General features: G+C 39.9%; 2 long non-coding RNA genes across 2 annotated transcripts; both read right to left on the minus strand.

The window, feature by feature from the left end:
• Window positions 1–49: 49 nt before the first annotated feature.
• Window positions 50–9,080, minus strand: LOC136422063 (uncharacterized). The gene is made up of 3 exons (XR_010753573.1): window positions 8,388–9,080; window positions 7,584–7,708; window positions 50–1,045 (listed from the first exon to the last, which is right to left on the minus strand). It is a non-coding gene; the product is annotated as an uncharacterized lncRNA (long non-coding RNA).
• Window positions 1,214–7,577, minus strand: LOC136422069 (uncharacterized). The gene is made up of 2 exons (XR_010753574.1): window positions 2,335–7,577; window positions 1,214–2,115 (listed from the first exon to the last, which is right to left on the minus strand). It is a non-coding gene; the product is annotated as an uncharacterized lncRNA (long non-coding RNA).
• Window positions 9,081–11,793: the final 2,713 nt, after the last annotated feature.

An 11,793-nucleotide genomic window follows, 5' to 3' on the forward strand; every position in this document is an offset into this window, starting at 1 on the left:
CGATTGATAATGTGTGTCAGCTTTCAATGATAAGGAAGAGAAAGGAAAATTGAAATTTTCACTGAACTTTTAATTCACAGTGGCGGTAAGTGATTTACAGAACGGATGTGTGAAGGAATCATATATTAGATAACTAGTACTGGGCGAAGATAACAATTTTCACGGTGATGATAAGTTCACGGTACACAGGTGGCCGTGAAAACAGTTAACATTAAGTTACAGTGAAAGAAACAAGAATTACAGAATGTTACCCATTCAAACAGTGATTGTGATCCAACAAGTCTGCTGTGTATAGTTACTACATGTATGTAATTTTTATACTACACCGAGATATCTAATTTCTTCACCTTTTGTAAGAGGATCTGGTACATTTCTGTCCACTGGACTGGGCCAGCCTCGTACAAATTGTCAATAGCACAAGGGTATATATAACAGTTAAGGAGTTAAATATCTATGTTATTATTCGCTACATCTGTTTGTAAACTGCAATTTGACAAATAAGTTTGTAATTTGAGATCTATTGGAATATGACGTTGTTAACCATTTATAAACATATGTGTTTGTCAATAAGGTACTTGGATGTGTATTGTACCAACAAATTCATCACATGGCAGTTCAGAAGAAGCTAATGGTTCAAAATTTTGACATGTCGTTTTTAACTAAAAAGGCCAATCCACAAACAACAGCCTTCAAACTTTGATTACTCCATAAGTTTGACTTGCATAGAAAGTCTCACACAGCAAAGTACTACATTATGTGATAGCATGTAACTTTATTGCAGCTAAATGAAATAACGTACAACATCAACACACTAGCACTTTTTTGGTTTGTAATTGTTTGTAAAGAAATTGATGTTCAGTGATTTTCCTGGCTCAGCAAGTAATTGAAATGATAAAGACTTGCTACATTGACTGATTGACGAGATTCTTCTCCTATTGACCAGTTTTCTTGTTAGAAGGCAAGTGTGAGCAGCAGGTTCAGGTGTCCATGTGGTCTTCAAGGCCTCTTCATCCTCTTGAATGCCGCAATTCTAAATACCTTTTCCCTGAAAATAAAAAATAAAAACAGGGGCAGTAAACAGCGTACAAAGGTTGTCCATGTCACAACAAATGGTGATCAAGTTCATCATGTCCCATCACCAGCAATTACTTGTTAGCTTGTGCTATCTTTTCTTACATCTTTGTCTTAGTCAACAACAGTTATGCACATACTGTACTCAGCATATAAGGCCTGTAAAAACACAAACCACACACACATAACTTGTCTCACCTGTAAAACACAAACCACACACACACCTCGTCCACCTGTAAAACACAAACCACACACACAGCTCGTCTCACCTGTAAAACACAAAGCACAAACACAGCTCGTCTCACCTGTAAAACACAAACCACACACACATAACTTGTCTCACCTGTAAAACACAAACCACACATATAGCTCGTCCACCTGTAAAACACAAACCACACACACAGCTCATCTTACCTGTAAAACACAAACCACACACACATAACTCGTCTCGCCTGTAAAACACAAACCACAAACACACAGCTCGTCTCACCTGTAAAACACAAACCACACACACATAACTTGTCTCACCTGTAAAACACAACCCACACACACAACTCGTCTCACCTGTAAAACACAAACCACACACACAGCTCGTCTCACCTGTAAAACACAAACCACACACACATAACTTGTCTCACCTGTAAAACACAACCCACACACACAGCTCGTCTCACCTGTAAAACACAAACCACACACACATACCTCGTCTCACCTGTAAAACACAAACCACAAACACACAGCTCGTCTCACCTGTAAAACACAAACCACACACACATAACTTGTCTCACCTGTAAAACACAAACCACACACACAGCTCGTCTTACCTGTAAAACACAAACCACACACACAGCTCGTCTCACCTGTAAAACACAAACCACACACACAGCTCGTCTCACCTGTAAAACACAAACCACACACACATAACTTGTCTCACCTGTAAAACACAACCCACACACACAGCTCGTCTCACCTGTAAAACACAAACCACACACACATAACTTGTCTCACCTGTAAAACACAACCCACACACACAGCTCGTCTCACCTGTAAAACACAAACAACACACACAGCTCATTCACCTGTAAAACACAAACCACACACACACAGCTCGTCTCACATGTAAAACACAAACCACACACACAGCTCATTCACCTGTAAAACACAAACCACACACACACAGCTCATTCACCTGTAAAACACAAACCACACACACACAGCTCGTCCACCTGTAAAACACAAACCACACACACACAGCTCGTCCACCTGTAAAACACAAACCACACACACAGCTCGTCTCACCTGTAAAACACAAACCACACACACAGCTCATTCACCTGTAAAACACAAACCACACACACACAGCTCGTCTCACATGTAAAACACAAACCACACACACAGCTCGTCTCACCTGTAAAACACAAACCACACACACAGCTCATTCACCTGTAAAACACAAACCACACACACAGCTCATTCACCTGTAAAACACAAACCACACACACAGCTCATTCACCTGTAAAACACAAACCACACACACACAGCTCATTCACCTGTAAAACACAAACCACACACACACAGCTCGTCCACCTGTAAAACACAAACCACACACACATAGCTCGTCCACCTGTAAAACACAAACCACACACACATAGCTCGTCCACCTGTTAAACACAAAGCACAAACCACAAACACATCTCGTCTGCCTGTAAAACACAAACCACACACAGACAGGTTAGAACTTAACTTAACTTATCTTAACTAGACTTAAGTACTAAATTGTTAGGGCCTAACCTAACTTATCTTAATTAGACTTAAATACTTAATTATTAGGGCCTAACCTAACTTATCTTAACTAGACTTAAACTTACTTGTTAGCTTCTAACTTAACTTATCTTAACTTATCTTAACTAGACTTAAATACTAAATTGTTAGGGCCTAACCTTACTTATCCTAACTATTACTTAAACTTACTTGTTAGGTTCTAACTTAACTTAACTTAACTTAACTAGACTTAAATACTTAATTGTTAGGGCCTTACCTAACTTATCTTAACTAGACTTTAACTTACTTGTTAGGTTCTAACTAAACTTAACTTTACTTAACTTATCTTAACTAGACTTAAATACTTAACTTAACTTAACTAGACTTAAATACTTAATTGTTAGGGCCTTACCTAACTTATCTTAACTAGACTTTAACTTATTTGTTAGGTTCTAACTAAACTTAACTTTACTTAACTTATCTTAACTAGACTTAAATACTTAATTTAACTAGACTTAAATACTTAATTGTTAGGGCCTTACCTAACTTATCTTAACTAGACAACCCACACACACAGCTCGTCTCACCTGTAAAACACAAACCAAACACACAGCTCGTCTCACCTGGAAAACACAAACCACAAACACAGCTCGTCTCACCTGTAAAACACAAACCACACACACACAGTTCGTCTTACCTGTAAAACACAAACCACAAACACACAGCTCGTCTCACGTGAAAAACACAAACCACACACACAGCTCGTCTCACCTGTAAAACACAAACCACACACACAGCTCGTCTTACCTGTAAAACACAAACCACACACACATAACTTGTCTCACCTGAAAAACACAAACCACAAACACAGCTCGTCTCACCTGTAAAACACAAACCACACACACAGCTCGTCTTACCTGTAAAACACAAACCACAAACACACAGCTCGTCTCACGTGAAAAACACAAACCACACACACAGCTCGTCTCACCTGTAAAACACAAACCACACACACAGCTCGTCTCACCTGTAAAACACAAACCACACACACAGCTCGTCTCACCTGTAAAACACAAACCAAAAACACAAAGCTCGTCTCACCTGTAAAACACAAACCACAAACACACAGCTCGTCTCACCTGGAAAACACAAACCACAAACACAGCACGTCTCACCTGAAAAACACAAACCACAAACACACAGCTCGTCTCACCTGTAAAACACAAACCACACACACAGCTCGTCTTACCTGTAAAACACAAACCACACACACAGCTCGTCCACCTGTAAAACACAAACCACACACACATAACTTGTCTCACCTGTAAAACACAACCCACACACACAGCTCGTCTCACCTGTAAAACACAAACCACACACACAGCTCATTCACCTGTAAAACACAAACCACACACACACAGCTCGTCTCACATGTAAAACACAAACCACACACACAGCTCGTCTCACCTGTAAAACACAAACCACAAACACACAGCTCGTCTCACCTGTAAAACACAAACCACACACACACAGCTCGTCTTACCTGTAAAACACAAACCACACACACAGCTCATTCACCTGTAAAACACAAACCACACACACAGCTCATTCACCTGTAAAACACAAACCACACACACATAGCTCGTCCACCTGTTAAACACAAAGCACAAACCACAAACACATCTCGTCCGCCTGTAAAACACAAACCACACACAGACAGGTTAGAACTTAACTTATATTAATTAGACTTAAGTACTAAATTGTTAGGGCCTAACCTAACTTATCTTAATTAGACTTAAATACTTAATTATTAGGGCCTAACCTAACTTATCTTAACTATTACTTAAACTTACTTGTTAGGTTCTAACTTAACTTAACTTAACTAGACTTAAATACTACATTGTGAGGGCCTAACCTTACTTATCCTAACTATTACTTAAACTTACTTGTTAAGTTCTAACTTAACTTAACTAGACTTAAATACTTAATTGTTAGGGCCTTACCTAACTGATCTTAACTAGACTTAAACTTACTTGTTAGGTTCTAACTAAACTTAACTTTACTTAACTTATCTTAACTAGACTTAAATACTTAATTGTTAGGGTCTAACCTATCTTAACTAGACTACAACTTACTTGTTAGGTTCTAACTTAACTTAACTTAACTAACCTAGACTTAAATACTTAATTGTTAGGGCCTTACCTAACTTATCTTAACTAGACTTAAACTTACTTGTTAGGTTCTAACTCAACTTAACATTACTTAACTTAACTTAACTAGACTTAAATACTTAATTGTTAGGGTCTAACCTATCTTAACTAGACTACAACTTACTTGTTAGGTTCTAACTTAACTTAACTTAACTTAACTAGACTTAAATACTTAACTGTTAGGGCCTAACCTAACTTATCTTAACTAGACTACAACTTACTTGTTAGGTTCTAACTTAACTTAACTTAACTTAACTAGACTTAAATACTTAACTGTTAGGGCCTAACCTAACTTATCTTAACTAGACTTAAACTTACTTGTTTAGATCTAAACTTAACTTAACTTAACTCATCTTAACTAGACTTAAATACTAAATTGTTAGGGTCTGTAAAACACAAACCACACACACAGCTCGTCTCACCTGCAAAACACAAACCACACACACAGCTCGTCTTACCTGGAAAACACAAACCACACACACAGCTCGTCTCACCTGAAAAACACAAACCACAAACACAGCTCGTCTCACCTGTAAAACACAAACCACACACACAGCTCGTCTTACCTGGAAAACACAAACCACACACACAGCTCGTCTCACCTGTAAAACACAAACCACAAACACAGCTCGTCTCACCTGTAAAACACAAACCACACACACAGCTCGTCTTACCTGTAAAACACAAACCACACACACACAGCTCGTCTCACATGTAAAACACAAACCACACACACATAATTCGTCTCACATGTAAAACGCACATTCTCACCTAACTAGACACAGTATCATGTTAGTTTTTACTTGTACAAAGCCAAATATTATTTCCTTAAGTTATTCTAGTGATAAGTGATGGGACATAATGACATGATACTGGACAATGTTGGTACACTATTTTCTGTGTAGTGGCATTATTATGTAAACCTGTAGATTAGAATAAACAATAGCTCAAGAAATGATGCTGGGCGGCCAGAACCTAAATGCAATCCACTTACACAGCTATTGTAAAATCAAAAAACCATGATCACAGCATGTTGATAATAAGCGACAATAAAAACTGTTGGCTCTGCTGCAGTACCTTAATAGAAAGACACAATGGGGACAAAAATCTAATCATTTTGAGGACAAGACAGATATTAAGACAATCAATCCAGGCATTCTGAAACTATATAATAGTCTTGGTAAAGGTAATAAGTTTCATGGTTACGGCCTGCCCTAGTAGTACCCAGGTCACATGCCAGAAATCATTCTTGACCTTTACCTTTCCAACACCTACCTACATACCAAATATTGTTACAATCCATCCAGAGGTTCAAAGTTATGCTAACCACAATTCACCCATCCTCCTTTAATGTGTGCAATTGATGTCACACCAAAATACCTGTGTACCAAATTATTACAGCTCCAAATAGAAACAATAGCTGGTATCGGACATAGTGAAGCCAAATGTCAGCCTATGGCCCAAATTATACACAGGTTTTTCTAGATGTCTGGACTGCAGATATCTGGCAGGCCACATCTGGGCAGAGATGTCGGGATGCATTTATACACACGACAGGAAGTACTGCAGGACACCCGTGGAGTTGGAATGCAGTAGTGATACATCATGATAAATTTGTGTTTCAAGCTAGAAGTCTGCTTCCAAAAGTGCTTTCAATGACATTTGTTAACTTGTTAGAACCACAAAGATATGTTTGATGGCCTGATTTTACCGATTATTACTGTAAGGAATTGTCTCCTCTGTATTCTGTCCTTATGCGTCATAGCCTGGCCTGTAAGGCACTGTAAAATTACTTAATACTCCATGGGAAGTTTTTATAAATCCCCTTACTAGTATAGATGATGGTACAGTTGCCATAGCTAACATCAAAATGGGTCACTTGATGTCCACAAGTCTGCTAATTAGCCTGAAACCTGTCCTTCTGAACATGGGCGCGTTCGTAATGAAGCTATAGGAAATGCACCAATGACATTCATTCTCTGTACACAGGTCAGAAAAAAGTTTTTACTCATGAATTAAGACTAAGTTATGTAGAAAACGTCATCTGTGTGGATTTTTATATCATGGAAATAAAAGTAACATCTCAACGTGAACAGGCCAATATCTCGAAATGGGATAGTCCTAGCACCTTACATTACAGAACAAACTTGTCTGGGACAGTAAACCGTAGTGGTAGGAAGTTAAGAGGTTAAGTAAGCCTTTTGAATAACTTTTTACCATTTTTAACCCCTATTGCACACGTTAATGGAGAATGGGCAAATTATCTGGGAACAAAAACACATACCAAAAACAATACCTTCATTTCTCATCTACAAAAAAAAGACAAGCCTTCTTGTTTCGACTTATAGTGAAGTGCAACAGTGTTAAGTCCGAACAAGGAGGTTACGTTATATAGTCTATCTAACATCCTTGGTCCAAAATGGAAAAAACAAAAACAGCTTAGATTTCAATATCACACCTAGGAAAATGTGGGGAAAAGGAAATGAGAAGTGTGCCTCTTTTCTGAAAACAAAACAAGTATGAGTTATGTAATGCCCCTACCATTCATCCAGGCCTCATGTTCCCGTGGGTCCGCGACCTCGCCTGGTCCCAATTAAGCTGGTGCCTTTGCTGTATGTTGATGATCCCGTCTGGTTTCCGTCAGGTTTGTACAGGAGCGATATGATCTACGGATTTAGAGAAATTATACTTTTTAGAGTTATGATTCAATATGAAACTTAACGTACTGACAAGGATTCCGATATGATAACAATTACTAACTGACCGAAACGCTCTCGTCTATTCAAACTCTACTCTATGATTCTATGAAAAAGACTTTAATCCTCCCCGATGAGATATGACCTACTTACAAATGGCATTTCCGGCCTCCTGGGTTGCACTAACGACGTCAACTCAACTTTAAACACGTCTGCGAATATATTATGAACATAAACATCCAATACTAGAATAGCTATGTAGACCACCCGAATTTTTGCGAGGGTTGTGAAGCCTCGATTATTTGAAATGCAATACATAACGGTGGCAATTTCACATCCATAGGTTAAAATATAAGCCGCCTGAACTGGAAAATTCCTACCTGACCGTACGAATCTATCTATAAGTATAACGTCAACAAAAATACAATGAGTAGAGGAGAGTAGAGTAGAGTCTACAGTCAGGTAGGATGCATCACATCCAGTTTAGACCGCTCCCTTGTAACACTTCTTTAGCCGACTGACACTGTCGGTTTGTGTGGGTGGTCCAGGGCTCTGAAGTTGTTGTTACCATTGGCGAAGTAGGCCAAAAGATAGTTGATTGCACGGATGTCAAGCAATGACGGGTAGCCATAGTCGAGTGGGTACGCACCTCTATTTTCTTGTGGCATGAAAGCAGTTCCTCCGCCCCCCTCCCATCTTGTCCGAGCTCTGGCGAGAGTGTGCCCTGTTGGAAGGGGAGGGGGGGTAGCTTGTGTGCTTGTGTCTTGCTGGCGATCGGGGATCCTGGTCTCGTTCAGCTGAAGTCTCTCGATGGTTTCGAGACCTCAGCTAACTGCTCGTCGATTTCCTCCTCCAGTCTGTCCATGGGCGCCCGGCTGAACGCGGTAGGCGAGTGGGTATACCCTGGGATCGCACAGGGACACGACCTACCGCATCTGGTATAGGCTCGCGCCACGGAGCCTAATAGAAAACCGCCGTTCGTGCCATGCCGCCAGCATTTACTGATTTACATTTGAAGTTCAGATGTGACCTCGCGAGATCTCGCGTGGTTCTCGTGCGATCTCGCCCTATCTTATCTCGCCCTACGTTGATGAAGGTTAGACATCCAGGTAATAAGATACGCCAAAAATAATTACTCAAGCAACTGGATAAGATTTTGAAACAGTCAGACGTTTCAGACAGTATCCACTGTCTTTCGTCAGTGACTAACGATAGGACTGAGAACACCAGCTTTATACCAAAACTCTGAATAGATATGTTAATGAGGTAAAGACAATTTAGGATGTCTTGAAGTAGTCTTCAAAAAGAAGATTAATTCAAGACAAAGTTTATGCCTCTCAAAGAAGAGAGTAGCTGATGACTTCTTTGACCATATTAACCAGGTAGATGACAACATCAAGTTCACACAGGAGTCATGTCAAAACAACATGCTCCCCTTCTTAGACACCAAAACCATCATAGAGAAGGATGGCAACCTTCAGTTCGAAGTGTACAGGAAACCGACCCACACTGATCAATATCTGGCCTTTGATTCCCATCACCCTTTGGAACACAAACTAGCAGTGATTAAAACTCTCTTCCATCGAGCAGACAATGTCATTACCTCAGACGAAGCAAAAACAGAAGAACACAGACATCTCCGTGTGGCTTTAGCCAAGTGTGGCTACCAAAATTGGACCTTCAACAAGGCCCTCAAACCTTCTGACCAGTCTAAGAAAACACTCAAGTGCAGACCATTGACCAACAGAAACAAGGCCAACATTACCATTCCCTACGTCCAAGGAGTATCGGAAAAACTCAGACGTATCTTCCAAAACTTCAACATTGCCACTAACTTCAAACCTCACTCAACTCTCAGGCAGAAACTAGTCCATCCAAAAGACAGGCCTGAAAAAGGCATCAAAGCCAATGTCGTCTACAAACTGAAATGTGAGGAACCGAACTGCAATAACATGTACATTGGGGAGACAAGTCGACCACTAAAAGAAAGGTACAAGGAACATTGCAGAAAGAGTGCTAACCGCTACTCCTCTGCCATTTACCACCATCTAAAACACAACCAGGGACACTCATTCAATTTCGAATCCACGGACATCCTAGATCGTGAAGAACGCTGGTTCGAACGGGGAATTAGAGAAGCAATATATGAGAGGATGTACAACCCCGCCCTCAACAGGAAAGGGGGTCTACGCGTTCAACTTTCAGGCACCTGGGATAATGCACTGCCCCCCACCCCCCACCCCCGGACAAGCAACATTTAGTTACTGTACTAGAACAACAGTAGCTAATTGAACTATTGGCATAAACTTTGTCTTGAATTAATCTTCTTTTTGAAGACTACTTCAAGACATCCTAAATTGTCTTTACCTCATTAACATATCTATTCAGAGTTTTGGTATAAAGCTGGTGTTCTCAGTCCTATCGTTAGTCACTGACGAAAGACAGTGGATACTGTCTGAAACGTCTGACTGTTTCAAAATCTTATCCAGTTGCTTGAGTAATTATTTTTGGCGTATCTTATCTCGCCCTGTTTTGCGAGTTGCCTACAACAGCTTGGAAGCTAATCCATCTATGCAGACGTCAGCTGGCACGCCATGCCGAGAGTTCTACGCAGTTTTCTTTTCCTTCCGCGAGAGAAAGTAGTCCGTTCCATCACTCCTAGCGTCAACAAGAAAGTTTGTTGTGGGAGTAACGTTATATAACATTGTATCTTTTTAAAGTTAATTACAATATTTCAGCTTTATTTTGTACTCCTATAGGCTTCTGAACTGATTGTTTAGCGTTGTCTTGTCAACAATACGACCCGAAATTAGGCGATTTTTGTGTATTTTCTTTTTTTCTGTTTTCTATTTTTATCCAGTTGTAGACGCCAAACCAACAGGAAATGTAGTGTGTGGGGTCCCTCGTTTGTGAATTCCGGGGTTTAAGTCAATATCAGTCTACCCGAGGTCGCAAAAATTTAAGTTAAAATTTCTGATTACAACCATACCGAACCGCGCGGCGTTTTGAGACAGTTGTACGTTCCATGACGGGCTTCTTACAACAAAGCTACAAAGCTTGTTGCTTGAGCTTACAACTATGTATATTCAATATTTCAGCGCATCTACAATTTTCCAGTTTTCCATTTTACTGCTGTAGAGTTTTTGAACCGATTTCTTACCTGTACACTTCTGATGGTATGACATGAAATTAGTTGATTTAAGAGCAAATCTCCCTCGAGTTTTTACACCAATTTAGATTTCAAAACAAAAAGAGGTGTACTGCGTAGAATAAACCAAAGTTTGTACTTTTAGGTGGTATATAATTTATCATCATCTTCGAGTGCAAAATGGGTTTCCTGCTAAATTGCGCGAGGCACTTTATCATAGGCGTCGTTTTGATTCGAAAAAAGAACGCATGTCTGTTCCACAAGGCGAACGCCAGACCTTAAAACTAAGATAGCCTTGGCGAATCCTGTCCGTCTTCACGCATTTAGTTGCAGTAGGCTTCTTTTAACAATACGTCTTCCGTACCGCAACTTTTGTCAAAAGTCGACCACACTCAAATCTACTACACCAACGCCTTGCAACATTTTGGTGTAAAACAATCGAGAATGTGACCTCAGTAGACAAGGAAGTACAAACCCTTCCAGATTTCCAACAAAAAAAATTTCAGATGAGTTCTACTAGAATATTAAAAGATTCTGACGTACTGGTCACTGAAGATAAAATCGAGGGCGTAATGCAATTCCCCCGAAATTGAAATTCGTCAAAAATGTAGCTCAAAACGACTCTGTCATATTGATAAACTCACAATATAACGGATATGAGCACGAACCGAACTAGAATAGTTGTGAAACCTCTTAAAATGAATGAAATCGAGACCACATGATATTCCCGTCTAGTGCACATAATGCAACATTCATAAAAAGGTCGCCAAACAGGCTTCACGTAGCTGTCAAAGTCGGATGTGATTTCATCCCGCTGCTCTGCAGAGGGAGATTCCTTAGCAACGTGATTCGAACTGCATAGAAAACCTGTTAGATTCGTGTTCTGTTAAGCATATGGCGTGCCGGC

The sequence above is a fragment of the Branchiostoma lanceolatum genome, chromosome 1 (assembly GCF_035083965.1).
Source record: "Branchiostoma lanceolatum isolate klBraLanc5 chromosome 1, klBraLanc5.hap2, whole genome shotgun sequence".
Classification (NCBI taxonomy): domain Eukaryota; kingdom Metazoa; phylum Chordata; class Leptocardii; order Amphioxiformes; family Branchiostomatidae; genus Branchiostoma; species Branchiostoma lanceolatum.